The sequence below is a fragment of the Pleurodeles waltl genome, chromosome 5 (assembly GCF_031143425.1).
Source record: "Pleurodeles waltl isolate 20211129_DDA chromosome 5, aPleWal1.hap1.20221129, whole genome shotgun sequence".
NCBI classification, from domain to species: Eukaryota; Metazoa; Chordata; class Amphibia; order Caudata; family Salamandridae; genus Pleurodeles; species Pleurodeles waltl.
Window position 1 is genome coordinate 1,487,909,427 of NC_090444.1, and position 23,851 is coordinate 1,487,933,277.

At 45.2% G+C, this 23,851-nt stretch overlaps 1 protein-coding gene across 9 annotated transcripts in view; it reads left to right on the forward strand.

Annotated features, from left to right (window-relative positions):
• Positions 1–23,851, forward strand: part of DST (dystonin) — a 1,789,835-nt gene that overhangs the window by 1,151,866 nt on the left and 614,118 nt on the right. The gene's annotated exons all lie outside the window — the stretch shown is intronic.

Below are 23,851 nucleotides of genomic sequence, written 5' to 3' on the forward strand. Positions count from 1 at the left end.
ATTGTAGGATTTTGCATTTAAGTGCATTAGTGAAAGATATTCTACCATCCTTGTTAGAAAAGTCACCAAATCCAACTCACCTTTCTGGTTGCTCACACCTTAGAGATGCCAGAGCGGCAGGTATAGCAGCCAACCTTCATTGTACCGTTTTAAAGGTCAACATGATAACAAGGCATCCAAAAAAGTGCATCTGTAACAGCCCAGAGTCTTGAGATATGAGTCAAGATTGGTCATATCTCTTGCAGGCTCTGAATGCTGAGGATCAAACAGATGCATGAAATATGTAGTCTTGCCAGTAATCAGTCCTTGGTAAAGGCCTACATAATAAGTCAACTGTAAAAGTAACTGTTATCATGGAACAAAGCTGCAATACAGAGTTCTAATGGAGACTGAGGCCCTAGATTGCTTGCACACTTTTTATGTGCTATCTGTTCAGGATTCAAGGGCCTTGGAACTAATTTCAGTATCAGGATGCAATACTTTCAGTGTACCCACAATTCATAAACACAAGTAGGGTCATGGAAAAGGGGGACAAGTGATGTAAATATCCAATGAAATGGAATTTAAGACGTCCAGATTGGATGAGAGCAACAATTTTGCGCATGCCTTTGGTGTGGCAAAAAGAGTGCATTGTGACCTCAGTAACTTATACTGTCAACTAATATATGTAATACACCAGGCAAAAGGCAAACAAATTGCTCAGAGAAAGCACAAATATATGATTTGCTTAATAGCTATCAAATATGTGTATGAGGGCCTTACTCGTAAATGGGGCCTTCAATGTTAACCTGTTTATACAAGCTCACATGTTTTAAGAAATGGAGTAGCATGAGGGGTATTGTGTGATCGCTAGAGCTGACTATCTGCCATCTATTAAGGGTAAGGAGAGACAAACTGTTGATAAGCATTTAAAACCAGAACTTAAAGTCTATTAATGGCCATTCAGTTTCGGAAAAAAACAAGCACATTATACATACTGCTCACTGTCAGAAATGGGATTACTAATTTGGGCGGGTGTACACCTGCCAATCCAATAAACTCACTCTGATTAGGTCTGAATACAGTTATGATCCTCTGCTCAACCCCTGGTAGTTATGGCACAAGCAGCAGGCAAACCCCTGACAAATTTGTAATAGTTTTGGAGTACCAACAAATGTAGAGTAAAAAACAGAACACAAAAAAAGAACAACTGAGAAAAATATAATGAGCAAAAATATATCACGACCATCAAACTAGGTTACAGGGAGCCTTAAGTATGTGGTTTTGAAATTTTAAGGCAAAAGGAGCCTAGAAAAAGTCAAGCACTATGGAAAATCAGGTTTGCAGTGGCCTGGCCCTTGGTGCAATTTCAGGCCAACCATTATGTAACAAAGTTTGAACACACCATGCAGGTTTTCCCAGTTAAAGGTTTTACTTTCAATCTTGAGCCTCATTTAGAGTTTAGCTAGTGGATACTTTGTCACAAAAATTATGGTTTTCCTACCCATCTTAACAAGTTCAAAGGATATAATACATTTGTAATTAAGTAGACTGGACATTTGTGACTGAGTAAATTGTCCGCCTAATTCTAAATCAGGAGCATATTCTCCAGCTGCTGAGAAACGTTCTTCTAGTCAATTCTACAGCTCGTAGGTCCTCTGGGCAGCCTTGTGGGCACCACTTCCTTATTCAACCAGGATTTCTGCAGGATTCACTGTTTAGTCAGCTGGGCACTCTAGGGGTCAGGAGACTTGCTTTATGTGTCCCTGAAGCAGGTAAACAGGCAGTCACTACTTGACCCGTGAAAAGCAATTCCAGTCCCTGGATGGCAGCAGGCTTTAGTAGTCCATGAGTCATTGTGTGAGTCCTTTTTTCCAGCAGGAGTAAGAAGTCAAAATTTTTCCTCTAGCCGGACCTTTGTTTTCAAATAGAGCTTTCCCATGCGCAGAGGAGGTGGTTGAGGTACAAATGTATTCTGTGCATTAGCCAGCAATTGGATAAAGTCTACCACCCAATCTGGACTCATTTCTCACAGCCCCTGTTCTCCTTTTGCAGTGCTTCATTACCCAGAATCCCATGTTTCAAAATATCAGGTACCAGCTGCCATAAGGCAGATCTGCTTTCATCTTCATGGCCACTGACATCGTCAAAAAATGTTTCTCATCCTACTGTTAATAGGGTCTAACGGTCTAGGAGGGTCCTGAGTCTGATTAGATGCACTCCTTAGTATTTCCAACTCCAAAGAGGTAGTGATAAAGCTGCCCTATGTTCTGCCAACTGTTCCTGTCAACTCCCAGATAGCTAGTCCAGGCTAAACGGTCAGTAGTAAACACCCATTGGCCTTTCCTGGGCCTGAAGGCAAGCCATTGTCCTCTGAGGCTGGTTGTTAATTCGCCCTCCCAAGGATGTGCATTTCAGCTTCTAAAAGAGTTATAAGTGGCTGATCTGGATTCAAGCCAGGCTTATACAGTCTAAAGTAAAAAAAGTTTACAAAGTTTCACCATTAAATCAGATTTTTTAAAAACAATGGTCTTCATTCACAAAGGTAAACTTACACTTGTGTTGAAGTTTACACTTGCTGTAGTAACTTTATTACTTTTTGGTTACTTTTTGGTTTTCACAGACTATGAGTGCAATTTTACTGCTAGTAAAATTAGTAGTAATAAAATTACACTTGTAGTTAGTTCATACCAAAACAGTAGTATACTTAATACAATGTGTAAGTTTACCTTTGTGAACCGGATTCATTAAGGGCCTGATTCACAATGTAACTTTAGCAACTTTACTATTGTTTTGGTACTCACAAACTACGAGTGTAACTAGTAATCTTACTAGTATTATCATTATTGTTGTCGTTTCTGGATGCCAAAAAGTACTAAAGTTACCAGAGCAAGTGTGAAATAATACAAAAGTGTAAGATTACCTTTATGAATCAGGTCCTACAACTGTAAGCTTACAACTAGAAATATTACCAGTAGTAAAAGTAATTGTAGTTTGTGTATACCAAAAAGTAGTAAAGTTACTTCAGCAAGTATAAACATGAACTTAGACAACAGTGTAAATGTATCCTTGTAAATGAGGCCCTAAATTTTGAAGCACTTTCTATCCCTTTTATAAGGGGAGGTGGAAAATAAAGATGTTAATTATACCTAGACCTCCTAGGGAAAGGTTTATCCAGACCTACAGAGTGAAATAGCTTTTTGCTTTTGTTTTACTTTGAGGGTACATTAACCCCATTATGTAATGTGTGCTATTTTTATGTATATGCACCCTGCCTTATGGGTTTACAGGGCACCCTTAAGGGGTGACCTATCAATATATAAAAAAAATAAGCTTTTCCTATGTGGCAAGTGCTTTATTACCTGCCATGTGCCAGTGCAGAATATTTAAACTGCAGGCCAGCTAGAGCATAGCTGAATATCTATGTTTTTGTGCATGCAAATTCTGAACCTAACTATAACATCCCAGTAACCTTTGTTTTTTTAGTAAAGTTGAAGGCTTTTTTAAATCTTAATTCCTAACTAATGTGGGTGTGTGAGGGGTTGTGTTAATGGGTGTATGAGTAATTGTATGGGTGTGTAAATGGTGTGTGAGTGTGTGTGTGTGTGATTGTGTGTGATTGTCTATGGACGTGGGAATGGCTGTGTGAATAGGTGTATGAGTGGCTGTGTGGGTGTGAGTGGTTTTGTAGGTCTGTGAGTGGGTATATGAGTGGCTGTATGGGTCTGTGAGTGGGTGTGTGAGTGGTTTTGAGGTTGTGTGATTGGGTGTCTGAGTGACTGTATGGGTGTGCAAGTGGTTCTGTGGGTGTGTTACTGGGTGTGTAAGTGGGTGTGATTGTATGGAGAGATACATTTAAGGACCCCCCCCTCTTTTTCCCAGCTCCGGTTTGAAGGACCACCCCAAAACTATTCACACAGTAGCTGAAGTGAGCTGCAAGCTAGTTTTGAACATTTTGTGAAGATTCATCAAACTGCGACAAAGTAATTAGCACACAAAAAATACTTATCCTACGGAAATTAGGTCCTAACTGTACCTACTGGCGACCACACACACACACACACACACACATAGAAATATATCTATATACATATTTATATATATATATTCACTTAAAAAACTAAAGGTTACAGGGATGTTATAGTTAGGTTCTGAATTTACTTGCACAAAACCAGGGAAATTCAGCAGTTATAGTTAGAGTTATTTCAAGTAACTATAACTCACGGCTTAAGGTAACAAAAACTCCCGCCCCGCCATGCTGAGTTTTTTATTCAATAATTTTACTTCTAATGATTCATTGATATTTTTATTGACATTATAAAAGTTGTCATGAGTGATGTATTATCTGGGGTAATTAGCACTGCATGGCGGGCGCAGTTTATAGGTACCTTAGGCCACACGCAGCGGGGGTTGGCCACAGGGCCAGGCCCTGCGGCCAACCCCCCTAACCACCCAACCCCACACTGCGCACAGCCTTTGGCAGTGTGCGGTGGGAGTTGGCCGCAGGGACTGCTCTCTGGGTGTGCAGTAGGTGTGAGAGGCTGTCTCTGGGTGTGAGAGTGGGTATGATAGCATATAGACAGAAACAATACAAATGGGCTGGTGCCCGAAGCATAAACTATACCGCACTAATATAGTGTTTATCCTTCTATGTCCTTTTCAGTTCTTGGGCTGAGGGTTTCATCTTAACACTGAGGGCCTCATTACGAGTTTGGCAAGAGGCAGAGGCTGCCCGCCAAGATCGTTAGGTCAGAAGACCGCCAGTTCAGATGTCCGCCCACTGGCCCTATTATGAGTTTCCCACTGGCCCAGCGGGAAACCACAACATGCCAGGTGCATGGGCAGTTCAGGGGCCCGCATGGGGCCCCCGGCACCCCATCTTCTCCAGCCTTTGCATGGCGGTGGAACTGGCATGCAAAAGCTGGCGGACACTGGAGTCCGCTTTGTTTCTCAGGGCCACCCTGGTGGATTAAGACCGCCGGCACCGCCATGCCGTCAGCTGCCCTGGTGGATTAAGACTGCCAGAACCGCCAGGCCATCGTCAAGCGAAAAAGAGGCACTGCCTGGGATCGAAGCACGGTCATAATGTGGCTGTCAGACCACCGCAATGGCGGAGGTCTGACTGCCACCGCAAGTCAGGCGGTCCTAGGACTGCCAGACTTGTAATGATTGCCTCAGAATTCCATTTCCAAACCTCCATATTAGACAATTCCTTCACAGTCATCTACGTCTAAATCCTCCCAGCTTATGTATCAGCACTGTTCTGTGTGACAGTATCATCAGTAACTGTATGATTGTCTCTTATTCTCCAGCCCATTGCTATATTGAGGTTCTCAGTCGATGGTGTATGTAATAGCAGCCAGTAAAATTGGAACTTTACCAAACTTAATGAAAATGTTACATCTGTCCAGGGGGTTCTTTAAGTAACTAAAAGTTCTGTGGTATAGGGGAGGGAGCCAAGAGAGGTACTACAAGGGTCTGGTGGCTCTCCAGGGAAGAGAATCTTGCAAGAGAGGTCTTGAAGGGGCAGAGTCGCCCGCATCACCCCCGGTGGGGAGGAGGCGGAGGGAGGCAGGCCTGCGCCTGCCAGGGGAATCAATCTAGGATCAGCAAAGGGCACAGCTCCATTGTAAGGACGGTCCGGGCTCTCCCACTCCTCCCTGCGTCCCTGCTCACATCAAGGCTCACCCCCCCACAACTGCTCCCAGGGATCCGTCAATGGTCAGAAGTGCAGCTGCTCATTCCTGCTCTGTTTGGGACGACGTCAGCCAACTAAGGTTGCTGTTTCTCAATTACTTCCTCAGGTGCTTCTTTGCTTTGTTTCTCAGGGCCACCCGGCGGCGTCTGCTCGCCAGCAGCAAGGTACCTGCCTTGTATGCCTCAATCCACTCCCGAGATGCCTCTGGTCTTTGTAGAAGTGTGTTTCGTCATCCAAGACGATCCTCAGCTTGGCAGGGAATATCGGGGAGTACTGCAGACCCTCCTCCTTAAGTGCCTCCTTCTCCTCCAGGAAAGAACCTCTCCTTGCTTATACTGCAGCCGTGAAGTCAGGGGACTTTACTATTGTCTACTGTGGAGGGGAATGAGGTCTTTGCCCTCCGGAGTATCGTATCTGTGTTTAGGAAGTGCAACAGTTTGGCCACCACTGGACGTGGCGGTCTACCAGGCACCAGGGGGCGGCCAGGGGCCATCTCCTCCTGCAGCCATCTTCCCAAGTAGGTGACTCTGTCATCTCTGTCCACTCCTTTTGGGAGCCCACCACTCAGATATTATTACAGTGGTTACGGCCCTCCGCATCCTCCTCCCTGTACTCCAGGACTTGTATTTTTCTGCAAGGGTTGTTTCTCTGCCCACCAGTGTTCAGGGTGCATTACTTCCATTGTGGCCTCCACCTATTTAACATGATCGCTCAGTTTGTGGTGCTTCACTTCTAGTAGTCCTAAGCCCATGGATACTGCACTAATATCTGCTGGAGTGTCTCTTTCATGTCACCAGTGGCGGCAAGGAATTTATCGAGCTGGAGGTGAATGGAATCTGGTGGGACATCTGTCTTCTCTGGGAACTGAGGCGGAGGATAGTGGTGTTCTCCCGTGGCAGCCTCGTCCTGGGTTTCCTGATGGCGACAGTGGAAGTCATCCCTGCAGAGGGTAGTCAAGCACTGTAATCCATGGCTGTAGTACCCTTGGTTGTAGGCGGGACGTCACTAGTAGCCACACTGCCTCAGTGAACCTCTATGGGATCCCCAGGACCAAAGAGGGACAGTCAGCCACTGTTGGCTATGGCTTGCCGAGTCCTCTAGATAGGGTGTAAGAGGCAGCACCAGGTAGGTGCCCTAGTGCACTCCCACACAGCAGGGGGGATTCAGCGGTGTCTCCAGGGTGAGAGTCTGAAGAAGCTTCCCCTTTAAGAAGTCCAGCATCCACTTTTGATTTTGGCCCTGGGGACCCCATACCCCAGAACTTGGCCTTAATATGTTTTTTTATTTTTTGGGAGGGGGCCTCACAGCCCCCCACGCCTAGCCTAATTTGGCCCTGGGAACCACCTTCCCTGGGGTCCGGCCTTACAATCTAACATTTTTGGGGAGAGGAGGGTGGGTCGTGCGGCCCCCCCTTTCCCAGCCAATTTTGGCCTGGGGATCCCATCCTCCAGGGCCCAGTCATGTCTTCTGGGTACCCTCCAGGGCACCCAGTGTGCAATCGGACTGCGGGAGGGAGCCTGAAGGCCCCTGTGGTCCTAGCCAGTTCCCCGCCTCCTGCAGGAGATGGCATTGCTGTCAAAGACAGGAAGCTGCTAAAGATGCAGCTCCCTGTCTGTGAGAGCAATCGTTTCCTCTGTTTCCCTGCCCTCATGTGTGTGGGCAGGTAACCAGAGGAAACCTCCACTTACAGAAAGTGAGAGTTGTTTTACAGATCTCACTTTCTGTGAGCAGAGTATTTGCTCTGACTTGGCGAGAGCTATCAGCTCCCATCAAGTCAGAGCAAACAGCCATGTCCTGGGGGTGGGCACCTTGGGACACAGCAGGAGCCGGCCCTGGGTGGTGGCAGACGCCAGGGCCATCTATGTCTCCTCGCGTGGGGCCACGCAGCTCCCCTCCAACTTTAAACATCCCCAGGGATGTGTGGGTCCCTGGGGCAGGGGTCTTTGACAGGCCCCCTTTATTATTTATATTCAGCCCTAGGTAGGTGGTGGTCCAGGGGGCTGTGAGGGAGCCCTGCATACAATGTAAATTAATCCCAGAGGAGGTGGCGGTCCCCGGGGTGCAGGGGGGCCGCATTTCCTCCCCCCATATGATGTAAATTAAGCCCCAGGGAGGTGGCGATCCCTGGGGCCCTCGGCCCGCCCGCATGATAACATTAATAAGCCTCTGCAAGGGGGTGGTCCCCGGGGTGTAAGAATGCCCTAGGAGGCAGTTGCTGCCACCGTAAATCTCAAGAGGGGGATGGGAGAAGGCAGGGACTGGGGAAATAATAAAATAACAATGTAAAAAACGTACCTGTCCTGCTGCCGCTGCCAGCCACCTCACTCCTCTTCTCTCCTGATGGGGTCCCAGCAGTCACCGGGACACCAGCACAGGTTTCCCCCAAACAATCCTGGTGCTGCTCTCATGCTACACGTAGCATGAGAGCAGCACCAGGATTGGTCTGAGTGGCTTTGTCTGCCGCTCAGACAGTGCATTGGGGTCTGTGATGTTTCAACAACCTTGCTATGGAACACAAAAAGTGAATTTTCGCTCTGGCAGGGTGCCTCTGGGACCCCAGCACCAGAGCTAAGGGGTAAGGGTGTCCCTACACTGGACCATTTTCTTTCTTTTTTTTTTTTTGTATGGGACTCTGCTGAAGCCGACTCCCAAGGTGGCTGCCAACACTTCCTGGTTGAATTTTTGGAAGCTAATCAGAGCTCTGTAGATCTCTGCATGAGCTTGTTATTATTCATGAAGTCGTCATGGGCCCTTGTATGCAAACTTAGATTTCCTTATAATTCTCAACAACGACTGAACGGATTTACACTAAATAACGAAAAGCGTAATCTGCGTACCAAAAGCTTCGGGCTGTGGCCAGGTTCAAAACTCCTATGGGAATTAACATGGGAAATGCACGTTTTTGTTACCCCTCCCCTTTGACTAGGCCATATTTGACACATTACCCCAAAACTTTCCGTGCATAACAAGAATTACTGGCACACTTTTTTTGGAATGGTGCCAAAGATATATGCAAGTCAAGAAACGCTCTTTGTGTGGAAAAATAACTACCTACTGACGATGGCCAGTAGTTAATATCTCTGTCTATACATATACTGTTTCCTACAGGGAGTGCAGAATTATTAGGCAAATGAGTATTTTGACCACATCATCCTCTTTATGCATGTTGTCTTACTCCAAGCTGTATAGGCTTGAAAGCCTACTACCAATTAAGCATATTAGGTGATGTGCATCTCTGTAATGAGAAGTGGTGTGGTCTAATGACATCAACACCCTATATCAGGTGTGCATAATTATTAGGCAACTTCCTTTCCTTTGGCAAAATGGGTCAAAAGAAGGACTTGACAGGCTCAGAAAAGTCAAAAATAGTGAGATATCTTGCAGAGGGATGCAGCACTCTTAAAATTGCAAAGCTTCTGAAGCGTGATCATCGAACAATCAAGCGTTTCATTCAAAATAGTCAACAGGGTCGCAAGAAGCGTGTGGAAAAACCAAGGTGCAAAATAACTGCCCATGAACTGCGAAAAGTCAAGCGTGCAGCTGCCACGATGCCACTTGCCACCAGTTTGGCCATATTTCAGAGCTGCAACATCACTGGAGTGCCCAAAAGCACAAGGTGTGCAATACTCAGAGACATGGCCAAGGTAAGAAAGGCTGAAAGACGACCACCACTGAACAAGACACACAAGCTGAAACGTCAAGACTGGGCCAAGAAATATCTCAACTGATTTTTCTAAGGTTTTATGGACTGATGAAATGAGAGTGAGTCTTGATGGGCCAGATGGATGGGCCCGTGGCTGGATTGGTAAAGGGCAGAGAGCTCCAGTCCGACTCAGACGCCAGCAAGGTGGAGGTGGAGTACTGGTTTGGGCTGGTATCATCAAAGATGAGCTTGTGGGGCCTTTTCGGGTTGAGGATGGAGTCAAGCTCAACTCCCAGTCCTACTGCCAGTTCCTGGAAGACACCTTCTTCAAGCAGTGGTACAGGAAGAAGTCTGCATCCTTCAAGAAAAACATGATTTTCATGCAGGACAATGCTCCATCACACGCGTCCAAGTACTCCACAGCGTGGCTGGCAAGAAAGGGTATAAAAGAAGGAAATCTAATGACATGGCCTCCTTGTTCACCTGATCTGAACCCCATTGAGAACCTGTGGTCCATCATCAAATGTGAGATTTACAAGGAGGGAAAACAGTACACCTCTCTGAACAGTGTCTGGGAGGCTGTGGTTGCTGCTGCACGCAATGTTGATGGTGAACAGATCAAAACACTGACAGAATCCATGGATGGCAGGCTTTTGAGTGTCCTTGCAAAGAAAGGTGGCTATATTGGTCACTGATTTGTTTTTGTTTTGTTTTTGAATGTCAGAAATGTATATTTGTGAATGTTGAGATGTTATATTGGTTTCACTGGTAATGATAAATAATTGAAATGGGTATATATTTTTTTTTGTTAAGTTGCCTAATAATTATGCACAGTGATAGTCACCTGCACACACAGATATCCCCCTAACATAGCTAAAACTAAAAACAAACTAAAAACTACTTCCAAAAATATTCAGTTTTGATATTAATGAGTTTTTTGGGTTCATTGAGAACATGGTTGTTGTTCAATAATAAAATTAATCCTCAAAAATACAACTTGCCTAATAATTCTGCACTCCCTGTAGTGATGATTGCCATTGGGTCGGTGTAATTAGGATCACGTTTCAGTTCAAAATGCATTTTTTGGTTTGCTAATTAATTTGTCGCCGTTTAATAACTCTTTACAACATTTTCCAAAGCAAAGGATCGAGGAGGGTGACTGCATGGCCCCATTACCCTTTAAATATGTATGATCCCGGGGGTGGGGGGAATAGGGTCCCGGGGCCTTAACAAGGCTTGAGAAGGGGCTGCATACCCCATCCCCTTTTTAAATGATTCAGTCCTTCAGTCCTAGGGAATGAGGTCCTCAGGGAGTCAGAGAGGCATGCAGAGTAGGACTGCATGCCACCCTCCCCTTTAATTTAGTATCCGCCCTGGAGAATGGGGTCTCCGAGACCTCCTAGAGGCTCAGAGAGGTGGGCCATGTGCCCCGTCCACTAAATAAACATATGCATATCCTTGCCAGGCCCTGGCCTACCCAAGTGGGGCAGGGTATCCCTACCCTGCCCCCTTATACAGGGTTTTTAGCATTTTTTTCTAGGACTCAAAGCTGAGGCCCAAGTCCTAAGATGTCTGCTGCCACATCGTTGTTGATGTGGTGGTGTTCAATCAGATCTCGTCTTGAAATCTGTCAGTGGATCCTCTGTGACGTGATATATACAAAGTTTTGAGGCTTCATTTCTTGAAAACTACTATTACAACAAATTGTAAAAAAGCACATTTTCTAGACCAAGATCTAGGTTTCAACCACATTTGGTGTAAATCTATTCAGCTGCTTGGGCTGTAGCTGTGTCTGAATTCCTATTGAAAAATGAATGGGGAAAAAACATTTTTAGACTCCCCTTTTTGCGCCTCCACTGTTTGAAGGATCACCCCAAAACTTTCCCGGGGTTGGTGGGTTCTAAGGGGGATGAGACATTTTTTGGAAAGATTTGTGAGGATGTAAAAAAAAAGGTCCTAACTTTAACTACCCAGTGGCGACCATATATGTATGACACAGGTTGGCAGATAATCTATGAACTAGATATTATGTAGGTACACACTAAGACGCATATGTATAATGTACTTCCTGCTAATGGTCTGGATTAGGAGCTGTGATACCTTAATACTTATACTAATAAGTGTGTTCACTATAATTTCTTAGTGTTACAGTAAATGTTATTTTCTTTAGCAGCCAGAAGAGTGACATGAGACTCAGTCCTTGGTGTCAAGAAGGGTTGCAGTTTATGAGGTTACCTTCAAGAAACATTAGGCATTACATGTGGTAGGAGTCAGGTACTGCAGATCCAATTTTCGGTGCTTGGAAACTACAATTTCTAAGGACTGTGGGAATATGTCTTGATATAGAATTACATTTTTTGGTTCACACTTACCTTTGTCAACCTGATAACCAAGTTGAAGACATAGGGATATAGATTGTGTGTTCTTTACTTTCTGGTGGATTGACACTTTTGTGTTGTCCATGGGCTAATTCATTTTAATGGTAGCAGAATCATTAACCGGGATCTAGGGAGGTTACCTTTTCAGGAGTTTGCTGCAAATACTTTTTAATGTATTGATTATGTGTTCTATTATTTTTATTCTTAATCAAATTCAGTTGTTGTTACACATTATATTAGTCTATTAGACTTTTTTTTATTGTGGTTGGTTTTAAATTGCAGTTACCTTTAAGTAAATCTGTCTATACAATTTGAATAGAAAACTGTACTCTCTTAAACTGACAGTGCATAGGTAGCCAGAGAGGGGAGCCACCCACAGGCACCCACTTATTGACCAGCGAAACATTTCTATAATGGTCTTTCATCACAGTACATTATGACATAACTTCCTTGTAAAACTAATTATTATATGCACTGCAGTACTCAAAATAGAAATTTAAACTTTCTTAAATCTTGCTAGCAGTGTACATAAGAGTTCCTGGTCTGGTCATCATCATATTGTGTATTGTGTGGCATTGTACCTTGCGGGTTCCAACTATCTGTTATTTTTTTTTCTAAAGCCCAAGCACTGTTCTATGGCTGCTCTAGAGCACTTTCTTGGATCTCTGTGTATGTGTTTGGCTGGTGAGTCTATATGGGTGAAAGTTAAGATGACCATGTGAGGATTCATGTATTCCGTGATGTGGAGAGTACAGTGTTCAGAGGGTAAAAGCCCTGGGTGCCTAGCTTTTAGCCTGAAATCAGGTGGTAGGTGGCTATGTACAAGAAGCATGGTGCAGAAGGGAGTACAGAACTATATGCTGCCCTTTTAAAGCACTTATAAGGTAGCCAGTATGTGAGGTGGATAGCTATCTGCCAATTTTCAGTTGCTTCCAGGTAAAATGTCAGCACTGAAAGATTTGATTAAGTTGATATTTTTTTCTGATCAATACTCCTAACAGCAGATTCCTCAACTTAAAATGCCCTGGTGATGCCAGATTGTAACCAAAAAAGATACAGTGGAGCTGTATATAAGTGCAACAGTTCTTTTCTTTCTGTGCTTTTGACCCAGTTCCAGCATTGCTTCTAGCTTTGTCGGTTTTTCGATGACTTCTAAATGATTTCAAACCAGTGTTCTTCAGAACAATGTAACAAGTCAAAACTGCATGTTTCAAATCATGCCGTTACTGCAACATGCAGATGTCAGTAATGGACTCGTTTTTAGTTTATGGGCTTGGGCCACAACTCCAAGTTGTGTGATAAGTGCACCATTAGGCACCTCCAGGCTATCTAAGACTGGGAATCAAAGGTAAGTCCATACACAGGCACAAGATAATGAAGCAGAACTCAACATCATCCCACCACTCTGGCTCCAAAGAGAACTCACTAAGTCATCATGATGTCAGTTCTCGTCTGTCAAGGTCTCCAATTCCTCAGATGATCTCGATGTGCCCTGATTTGCCCTGGCCGTTGTTTGGGGTCCACTGGGAAGGGTCCTGAATCCATAAAAATCCAACTGGTCCTGTGTTGGCCTGTTGGATACCCTGCTTGATAACCACTCTGCTCCGGTATGCCTGTGGGATTTCTAGTACTTACCTCTGGTAATTTCCTACTCCCCCTGCCCCTGGGATTTTAAAACTCTTACCTTGGTTGGGCACCTCCATTCTTATAGCACTTTCTTAGGATATGGTTGCCCCTCCCCCCATAGAGCTCCAGGTGTTCCTGTGCTTTTCCTTCTTGTTTTTAAGTGTATATGTTTGTGTGGATATCTCCAAGTGGAGAAATCTTAGTGTTGTAATGAAGAATACTTTGTTTTTGCAACACCTGGTGTGGTTCATTCTTGTGAACAGTTACTGACTGACTATTGTGGTATTGCAAGTGCTTTACACTCACCACAGCTACCCCTAGAGAGCTTTTGCTTTCTGGACACCGAAACACTATCACTAAGGGTTAGCTGGACTCAGTATAGGGTGCCCCACCATGGGTGTACACTATAAAGTGAGCGAGCCTTCTACAAGGGGTCCCCATCTTCCTCGACAACTGGACAGAGTCCACGACATTCGGCTATGATTCTGAAGTTTCAACCTCAGTCCTATATTTCGTGAGACTGACTCTGAGTCTCCTGGGTCTGGTGGCCTTCTTTATCCTGGTAACGAAGTTTTCTCATGGCATATGCAAGCTCCTCAGTGGGATCTGAAGGCCCATGGGCACAGTACCAGGGGATTCCTCTCTAAACTGGTCCACATTTCAGAGGAAACAGCAAAACATCTACATTTCTGGTTGACGAACCATGTTTGGGTCAGCAGCAGACCCCCTACTTTCCCCTTTCAGAGCTGACAGTGGTGACCAATGCATCACTTCTGGAATGGGGCGGCCATCTGGGAGAGGTAGAGATCAGAGGACGTTGGTCTCTGTCAGAATCTCAGCTCTATATCAATCTTCTGGAACAGAAAACTACACCCTTGCATTGAAAGCTTCCCTCCCATCTGTCTCAAGACAAGACAGGTTCAGGTGTTCAGGGACAACACTACTTTTGCAACAAACATGGCGGTGTGGGGTTATGGACCCTGTTCTAGGAGGCTGTGCACTTCTGGACTTGGCTGAAGCATCAGGACATTTTCCTGGTTGTGCAGCACTTTGCTCGATCTCTGAAAGCCAGGGCAGGGGATTGGCAGCTACACTTGCTGGTGGCATTCGGTCTCTCCCATGAGCAGGGAGGACCTTTGCTACATCTATTCGCCATCGCCAAGACCTGCAATGTTGGCTCTTCTGCACACTGCAGTTTGCAAAGATGTTCTTGCTCAGGGATGTGTTCCACTTAGACTGAAACTTGGGCAAGGACGCCATTTGGAGGTCACCAGTAGTCACAACTGTAACCCGTGGCAGTTCCTTTTTGACCCCTGGCAACATCCTCGCAACCTATGGCCTCTGAGAAGAAAAGACAGCACAAGGAATTGATGACCAGAGACGTTTTACTGAATAAAATGCTCTTTAATTCAGTAAAAAGGAGCTCCTTGTGGCAGAGGTTCACTGAGTTTGTAACAGTTGCAATTTCAACTATTACGATTCAGCCTGAACAGCGGAGATGTCATCTAGGATCACACCCACAGGGCTTCCCAGGCCACAGACTGCTCCAAGCATGGGTATGCTCTGCCAGGAAGACTTTGCTGTTGGTGTGCAAAGTCACCCACAGGCTAACTGAAAATGTAGCAGATATGTGGATAAAGGCTACCCATTCTTAGCTGAGGGCCCTACAACTTGAAAAACAGAGTTGGCTGCTGCATGTCCGAACTGAGGAGCTTCTTGTGGGTCCCGGCACCAGCACAGCAGTGGTGGGACTATGGGTAAGGACTGAGGTACATCGTAGAACTGGTGGGGAGCCCTGATATGGGTAGAAATGTGACTAAGGGGGTTATTCTAACTTTGGAGGAGTGTTAATCCGTCCCAAAAGTGACGGTAAAGTGACGGATATACCACCAGCCGTATTACGAGTTCCATAGGATATAATGGACTCGTAATACGGCTGGTGGTAAATCCGTCACTTTTCCGTCACTTTTGGGACGGATTAACACCTCCTCCAAAGTTAGAATAACCCCCTAAGTGTTATGTAATCAGGTACATTGCAGACCTACATGTGAGTCCAATTTCTGGAAAAGCAGAGTTGATTAAAAATGTCAGGACTGAGATGTACGGATGGATGTGGTTCTCAGAACCTAAAGACTGGTGGCGTATGTTTGGAAGTCATTTCTTAGTTGTAAGGCAATGGACCCAAGTACTGATGTATTAATGGTGGTTCCTATATGTCAGAATTCTGGTGTCTGTACTGGAAGAGCAGAGATGGTTGCTCCACATGAAACTTAAGCTGTAACATCAGACCTGCATGTCGATGCACATATTGTAACAAGCATGACTGTGGTGAACGATAGAGCTGCAGGTGAGTCCTAGTACTAAAAGATCAGCGCTGTGTGCTTTGGGTCAGGAGACATATGGAAGGGCCGCAATTAGGTCCCAATAGTGAAAGACCGGTACATGGGGGCTGAAAGTCAGGATGTGAGTAGCAAAGCTGCATTACAGCCATACCCAGCAAAGCTTCAGTGCCACCACTTCATATGATCACCAGCAGAAGTGGCAGAGGGTCTCTGATTGTACTTTTCCTATCATTTACCCCAGGCTAAATCAGCACATGCTGCTACTGTCTTCCTGGCATGTATATTTTACAGTTAGAGGAGTATTTATCAACTCTTAGCCAGGGCTGTAACTTACTCAGTAATCTTAGTGGGATGTAGGTCTGGCATTGCCCAACAAGCAATTATGAAAATATGAGACTGCAAATTAAACATTACTGAGGGATGTGGAAGACGTAGTTGTCTTCTGAGGGTCTCAATCACTTTCGTTCTCCCTTTCATACCACCTTCTTCTGCAGTCTCCCACTCATTTAGACACTTACACCTTTTTCTGTCCAGATCTTACTGATATTCTCAAAGTGTATATTTCACACATCATCTTTTCACTTCAGTACTGTTTTTGCAATTTCTCCTGAGCAAAGTTCATTTAATCTCCTCCACTTCACCACCCTCAGGCACACAACCCACCCACTCACCTGTGAGCACTGATTTATTTTTCTTTTGGTGCTGACCATATTTTGACAGCTGTATAACTTCTTCACACAGTTTCACACCATTAAAATTAGCCAAAATGTGACCAACTATGTGGTGTCTGCAGTGAGGTCAAGGATTGCATGTGCATGTAGTCTGAACACCTATATGACCCATTAACAGGCCGGGTGAGAAACTGACTCTGACTTAGGCCTCAGCTGCAGAGTTCTTACTTGTCCCCCATTATAAACACCCACCCACAACCTGAAGTCACCCAGACATCTTGAGACGTCTCATTTCTCAGAAAGCACTTCACATGAGTCATATGTTGCATGATTAAAACTAGATAAACACAACATCTAGAAAAGCAAATAGTCTTAGGGATTGCAATATGAAGTAAAATAAGTGAAATATAAACAGAGACAACATTGCTGACCTGGATTACATTAGGGGTTTTGCAATCATTGTTGAGAAATTGGTCTCTGTGTTTTCCAGCAAAGGTAAGGACATGAATATAATGCCCTGTAAGGACAAGTCAGTTCAAAGTCAGTTTTAATCCGCCTCAGTTGAAGGTCTGCTGCTTGCACTGTACAGGCTAGGAAACCCTCCCAGTTGTGATATGACATTAAGTAACTGCACCTGACTGTCATTGCTGGGTTGGGACCCAGTCAAATGATTATTTGGGGGATATTCAACCCCCCCCCCTTTGAAGATACACCTCTGATTAAATGTGAGTTCCATATACACCTTTATCTTTTTATCCTGGCACTGTTTGGTAACAATTTGAAATGAGTTTGGTTAAATGTAATTAACAGTGTTTATTTAGTTTGGGTTGTTTGCTGGTGCTCCAGTGAAATTTCAAAGTGTTTTAATTAATTTAGCATAGTATTTGATCTAAAATGTCACCTCATGTAATCTCCCAAGCTTCAATGCAGTGTGGTGTTACATCTTGTATTATCACAACATCAGTCAAAGGCCATGTGATTTCACTTCCTGCGATGTCATTAGGGTCACGTGTTGTCACTTTCTATGATATCACAGAACGTTAAAGGTCATATGATGTCACTTTCACTATCAACTGTATTTTGGTGACTCAATGTCCTTGAAACCTGGACTAATGTATGCCTTTCAGTTGATACTGCTCCTGGTTAGGTTCTGAAGTATATTAGGCCAGACCGGGCCTGATCCTAAACCCCTGAGCATGAGCATCTGTCCTCCAATCAAGCTCCCCCTTTGAGAGGATCTCCTGTCGCAACAACAGGGAGGGTTCTGCACCCAAACCTGCGAATGCTCCACCTTCATTGAACAGAAACAGTTGAACACTTGTGTTCTTCTTCCTGAAATTTGTATACTGATCGTGGCAAACTGGTGTCCTTCAATCCAAGATTGTATACACCTGTGGTGGGACAAATTTGTGGCTGTTTTTAAAACAAACTTTATTGTTGACCAAACCTATGGTAACATTTCCACACAGCCATTTTACATAGTCCAGAAGATCCCTGGGGATAAAACATTGGTCGTGTCCTACTGCGGTTGCAAAACCATCTTGCTACTGCTATACAAGAAGAAATTGCATTTAGCTTATACTGACCAGATTTGCTGTGTTTCCAAGGAATTTGTTTGTCTTATCCTACAATTAACACCCTACAACATCCATCCTTCCCTCCTCAACTTGGACATCTCCCTATAAATACATTCTCGACCGGACATGTAACTATACGACCTGGTGGTACACGTGAGAATTATTAATGTCTCTGAACGGCATGGTACATGAAGAATATGGCAGTATCGAGAGACCCAGTGATTCGCACATCACCATGGGTCCATGGCTGTCCACTCATACTGGTGGGATAGTCTTGGCACTAAAGATGCACTGTGGAGTCCTTACATCCTGCGTTTCCTACCCTGTAAGGAATCAGTTAATATCTATGTCAATAATATCCAGTGCTTTGAAGGATCCAATATAGCATCCCCACTCCAGAGCAATCTTTTTTTTCCGCAGGCCCCTGTACTCCTCTCTTCATAAAGCCATGCTCTCAGCCAACCCACACCTCTCCACCTCCTCTCGCCATTGTAGTATGGGAGGCACCTCCTGGTCAAGAGGCATTTGGCCCGTAACAATGACAAGTCAGCAAATCCTGACATCTTCTAGTACTTTTAGGGTGGGGGAACAGGTCTAATATGCAGGATTCAAAAGTATGCTATATCTCTCTTTTTGCCAGATCTGCCAAAGTGTTTTGAATCTGAAGCCAATAGGTGGATAAACGGGGCATCTCCAGAGCATATGTATGAATGTTGCATCCTCAGTAGTGCATCTGGAACACTCTGAGGAGACCGACGGATACATCGTGTGGAGCCTATGTGGTGTGAGGTACGCTTTGTGGAGTATTGTATAAATCTGAACCTGGAGTTTCGGGATATTGTCCTGGGATATGTAGGCAGGAAAGCCCATTCTGTGTCACTAAGTTCTCCTCCTTGATATTCTTCCCATTTAGTTCACAAGGGTGTTAGGGGTATCTGTAAGTGTTCCCGAAGTCCTCGGTAGAGTCAATGTATCAAGTGTCTACCTTGTTCCATATTGTACATCGCTTGCATTGACACGTGTTGGAGGTTCCGTACCTCCTAATGTAGCCCGTAATGTTGCTATGTGTCAAGAACAGGGAGTTTGGCATGTTCTATTCATGTATGTAATATGAATGGTTCATTAGTATGCTATTTCTAAACAATACTCCTATAACCGTCACTCCACCTTGTACCCAGGCGCTCAGCCGAGAGCTCAAAAGAACTCTGACGGTCATAGGGATTCCCACCAGAGAAGTATTTGAAGCATATGGTATCATCGAAGCTGTGTATCTCAAAGCCAGCTTCGAATGCGTGAGAGCTATGTGGTGCAAGACAGGAGCTGTATAAGGGGTGGGGGATCCAGGGTAAATCAGGCAGGGCAGCCTGTCTCTGTCTCATAAAGCCTGCAAGTAGCCTATTTCCTGAAGATTCCACCCAGCTAACCACTATAGAGTAGGCTTTGAAATCTGGCGCTCCCATTCCTCCTCCCTCTGAGGGAATCTGTAGTTTGGCTAGGCTTACCCTTCAGCTACCAGTACCCCACAGTAGGTCTATAAGAAGTTTGTTCAATATCTTATAATAATGGACAGGGACCAATACCAGCAAGTTCACAAAGTAATAAAGAATACAGAGTAGCATCACTATCTTGGCGAGTGCTAGCCGGCCCGCCACAGAGAGTGGAAACCACTCTGGGACCTAAGGGAGTTTCCAATCCAGCAAATCCGATGGTGTTCTATAAATCTGTATTCTCAGAGTGGTAGGTGACACAGGTATTTCCTCCTCTCCAAAAGGTCATTTATCTGCCATTGTGTTTTCTTTAAATGAGAAAGCGTATGACTTAGTGCCATTAATTTGAAGGCCTGACAGGGACTCAAAGTCAGAGAAAACCTGGGCCGCCCCAGTAAGATTCAGATGGAGATCTTTTGTGTATAGTATAACGCCATCAGCATATTATGATATTAAATGTATCACTGGCCCTAATGATATCACCTCAGTGCCCTGCTCCTTCTCTAATATGCTGCGCCAGTGGCTCTAAGGCAATTATAAATAGTAAAGGGGCCAGTGGGCACCCATGTCAAGTGCCAAGGATCATATACTAGGGATCATAGATATATGGTGTATAATAGCTGGACCCACCAGATGTAGAATGGGGGACTCCAAATGTATTGAGTGAGGCCAGCATGTAGTCCCACCATAGGGTTTTAGTGTTACAAATCATTGGCTGCCTGTGGGGTGATGGAGGGAAACAGAGCAATGCTGCCTTCAGATTCCGAGCTTGAGGCACCATCTGAACAGGAGGCAATGTCATGTGGGGGAGGTGAATGTGGGTCCCAGAAGGAAGTCACCGATCTGAGGGCCTCTCTCTGTCCCTCCTATACCTCTTGTGGGATTGGAGCGGCTCTCCCCTGAGTTTGTCGTTCCGAGCTTCGGCGCCCCTTCCGCGGTGGTCACTGCTTCTTTCCGGTCTATGTGAGTGTGGAAAGTGCTGCTTCAGCCAGTCCCATATTGCATCAGTGTTCTGCTCTTGCTTAAACTAAGAGGAAACAATGCCAAAGAATGCAGCACTTTAGTCTGTGTAATGATTTTATTAAGGCACTCCCCAGATATCAAATAAAAGCACACATATATATGAAAATAAGCATTTAACTCAGGTGAATTAAAATGTGTAGATACAGAAATGATCATAGCAGTTAAACAATCATGGAAATGTGCAATATATCGACAATGAATATATATACCAAACCAGAGGAACCCTCAAAACAGCCAAGGCAGGAGACCACACATGGGATCAAATTCTCCTGGACAGTCTGCTCCACAGGTAAGTTCCTATATTAGTGCCAAGTTTCCCCATCTTTTATACCTTAAACTAGCACAAAAGTAAGATTCTAGTAACCCCCTCCCTTCTGTTATGAAATTCAAATGCTGACTGTACCTGGTCTATGTCAAAAACACGCAAAAGAACTGGATAGGCACCAATGATCATTCCTGAGACAGAACTGTACCTTTCTCTGATGAAAACATTCTCAGCCTTTTACTTTCCTTTCACAGCCGCATCCCACATAATATGTTCTAGCACGGTATGGCCCTGCTCTGGTAGGAAGAGTGAAAACATGTTTAGTGTAGAAAACAAACTTTGTGTGAAAAAACACCTGCACGGCAGCAGGGCACAAAATGGAATCACTCGCACAAAATGGAGTTGATGGTCAAACAATGGCTAACTTTAAATAGCATCACACTCAGGCGTGGTGACAAAATGACTCTTGTGCTCAGATACCAGCCAAGCCGGGAATAATAGTGTGCAGGGGAAGCCCTCCCTTGTTGGTTGGCCGCCTGAAAGGAGGCCGGCTGATGCTGGACTGAGATCATACAGTCAGGAAATTAGGAGACACAAGCATTGTCAGTCATGATAGGTGCTTCCTCTCGGGCACTCCAGAGGAAGGCATCTCGGTCCCTGTAATTTAGGATCTGGGCAACCATTGAGCGCAGTTGCATTCCAGGGTTCGGCTTCTATGCAGGGACACAGCAAGCTCTTTCAACCATAAATAAAGTCGTAAATAAGGCAGAGATGCCAGTTGGCGCCATTGTTTTCAGCCAATCCTCAATATATTGCGTGGCGTTCTGCCCCTCAGTTCCTTCCGATAACCCAATAATCCAAACGTAATTTCTCCTCACTCTACCCTCTGCATCCTCTGCCCATTCCTATGGTGTGTATACTTGGTGATTGATGTTTGGCTGGCCAGGTGAGTAGGGCCAGATGTACAGTAGTCCTCCAATGCAGATGGTAGTCTTCAAGGGACAGTAATCTGCCCAAATTTCCCCCACTCCTTCCCACTGTATGTAGGCACCCCAAACAGCAGAGCATTAAATATATGGCCTAGGCCGCAATGCGTTACAGCCGCGAGCTTAGGTGGTCTCTGTGATTCATAGGCCTGTGTTTCTTAACGCAGTGGAGCTTGCTATGTCCAAATTTTCTGCATGTATTTATTTGAATGTGGGGCCAAAGCTGTGTCATTTGGCTCACTGTTCCGGGCTGTTTGGTTTGGGCTGGTATTTGTTCATTTATTTGATCTCCAGCTGTGCCGCCCCCTCGTGCACCTTCTCACCCGCCTCACAGCACCTCTCTCACCTCCAGCCTTGGCAGCCTCTCCCTCTTAACTTGGTCAGTCACCTGCAGATGATGCATGGCAGCGGACCCCACTATTTTTGTTGCAGCTGAGGCCCATAAGTTGCCAGCTGGTTATGGCATGCCTTGGCCGTTCGCTGCATCTTCTCCCAGCCTACGACTCCATGCCAGGCGCTCACCACCGCATGGTCCACTGGATCTTTACTTCTGCGTGTGGAACGATGGCCAGCTCCCGGTCTCTGTTATGTGGCTCTGTATTCATGCAGGCTGAGCAGCATTCATAGCTCTGGGCACACCGCACATCTCCTCCATTCAGCCTCTCTGCGTGGTCCATCTCGGGGGCAAACAGGCCCAGTCAGGTTCTCACTGCCGTCGCCAGGGATAGCGGAAATCACTGCATTCTTCCGTTCATCTTTATCACAGTGACATTGAGCCAGGCACTTTTCCGCAGTCAGATTCCCTTATTGCATAAAGCTTAATGACAATGGGTAGGCCCAGGAGCTCCGAGATTATGCATCCGCCATCTTTGGCAGTAGGCCATGCTCCCTAGGATGGCTTAATGCTCATCCCGTAATGTTGATCTCCTTTCTCCCTCCTTGTCAGAGGTGATGTATGTTGTTTGTGCAGTTGTCTGAGCAAGGCCCTGCCTTGGGCACAGTTAAAGGTTAATTTTCAGCCATTTTGGCCTTCTTGCAATTGCCGGATTAGCTCTTCCCGTTTCTTTAAGGCCTTGCAACACTTGTTCCTTCCTACCACTTTTGTTATGCCCCAATTGGAATTCAGTCTGGTTCTGGCATTCCTCATGTGTTCCCCATTCGCACCAATGCACAGTTGTCCTTTGCGACTCATGACCCTCAAGGCAGTATTCCAGTGGGCTGTTGCATCGGCCAGGAAGGACAGCGAGCTTCAGGCTCTTTTGGTTGCACCTCCATATACCAGTTTCTACCTATACACCTCGGTCCATCACATTTCTTCCTCCTTTCTGCAGAAAGCGGTGACTCCCTTCCACATTGATAAAAACATTGTGCTGCTCTGCCTCATCTTTCCAAGGAAGAGGAGAGACTATGCCATCTATACCCAAAAAGAACCCTCTCTTTTTACATCGGTCATACCAAAGATCACCTGATGGTCGATCGGCTTTTCACTGGGTTCGCTGTTGTGAAAAAGGTCAAGGCGGTGAAGAAAAAGATCATCTCTTGATGGATTGTACTCTGCATCAAACTCTGCTATGCACTAGCTAAAATGCACTCTCCTGAGGGCTTGCTGGCCCACTCCTCCAGGGCTAAGGCTGCTACTCCTCCATTAGCGCGTGGAGTACCTGTCATGCACATATCTTAAGCTGCTGCATAGACTTCACTCCATACGTTCACAAAGCAATACTGCTTGGGTAGTCAGGTCTATCCAAATTGGCATTTTGCCTTTTCAGGACTTCAAGTAGGAGCCTGGTCGCAGAACCACCTCTGGGGAAGTATTGTTTGGGTATCTATTATAAGATGAGGAATTTACTATCAGAAGTACAAGTTACTTACCTTCAATAACACTTTTGGAGACTCTGTCTAACTGCTGATTCCTCACGACTCTCCGATGCTTACCTCTCTGTGATTCAACTTTTCACCCTAAAGCCTATTAGATATCTGCATACTGGTCACACATCAGTCAGTTATAGATCTGAAGTTTTGGTACAGACATAGTCAAGAAAGAAACTTGGTGTGAGGTTGCGCAAATATAGGCACTGCACACCTAATTTAGGATGCAGGTGATGTTGACGTGTAGCCATCTGATGCTAGACACCGGCATGCAGCAGTGCTGCTCTAGATTTCCCGGATCCAGTCT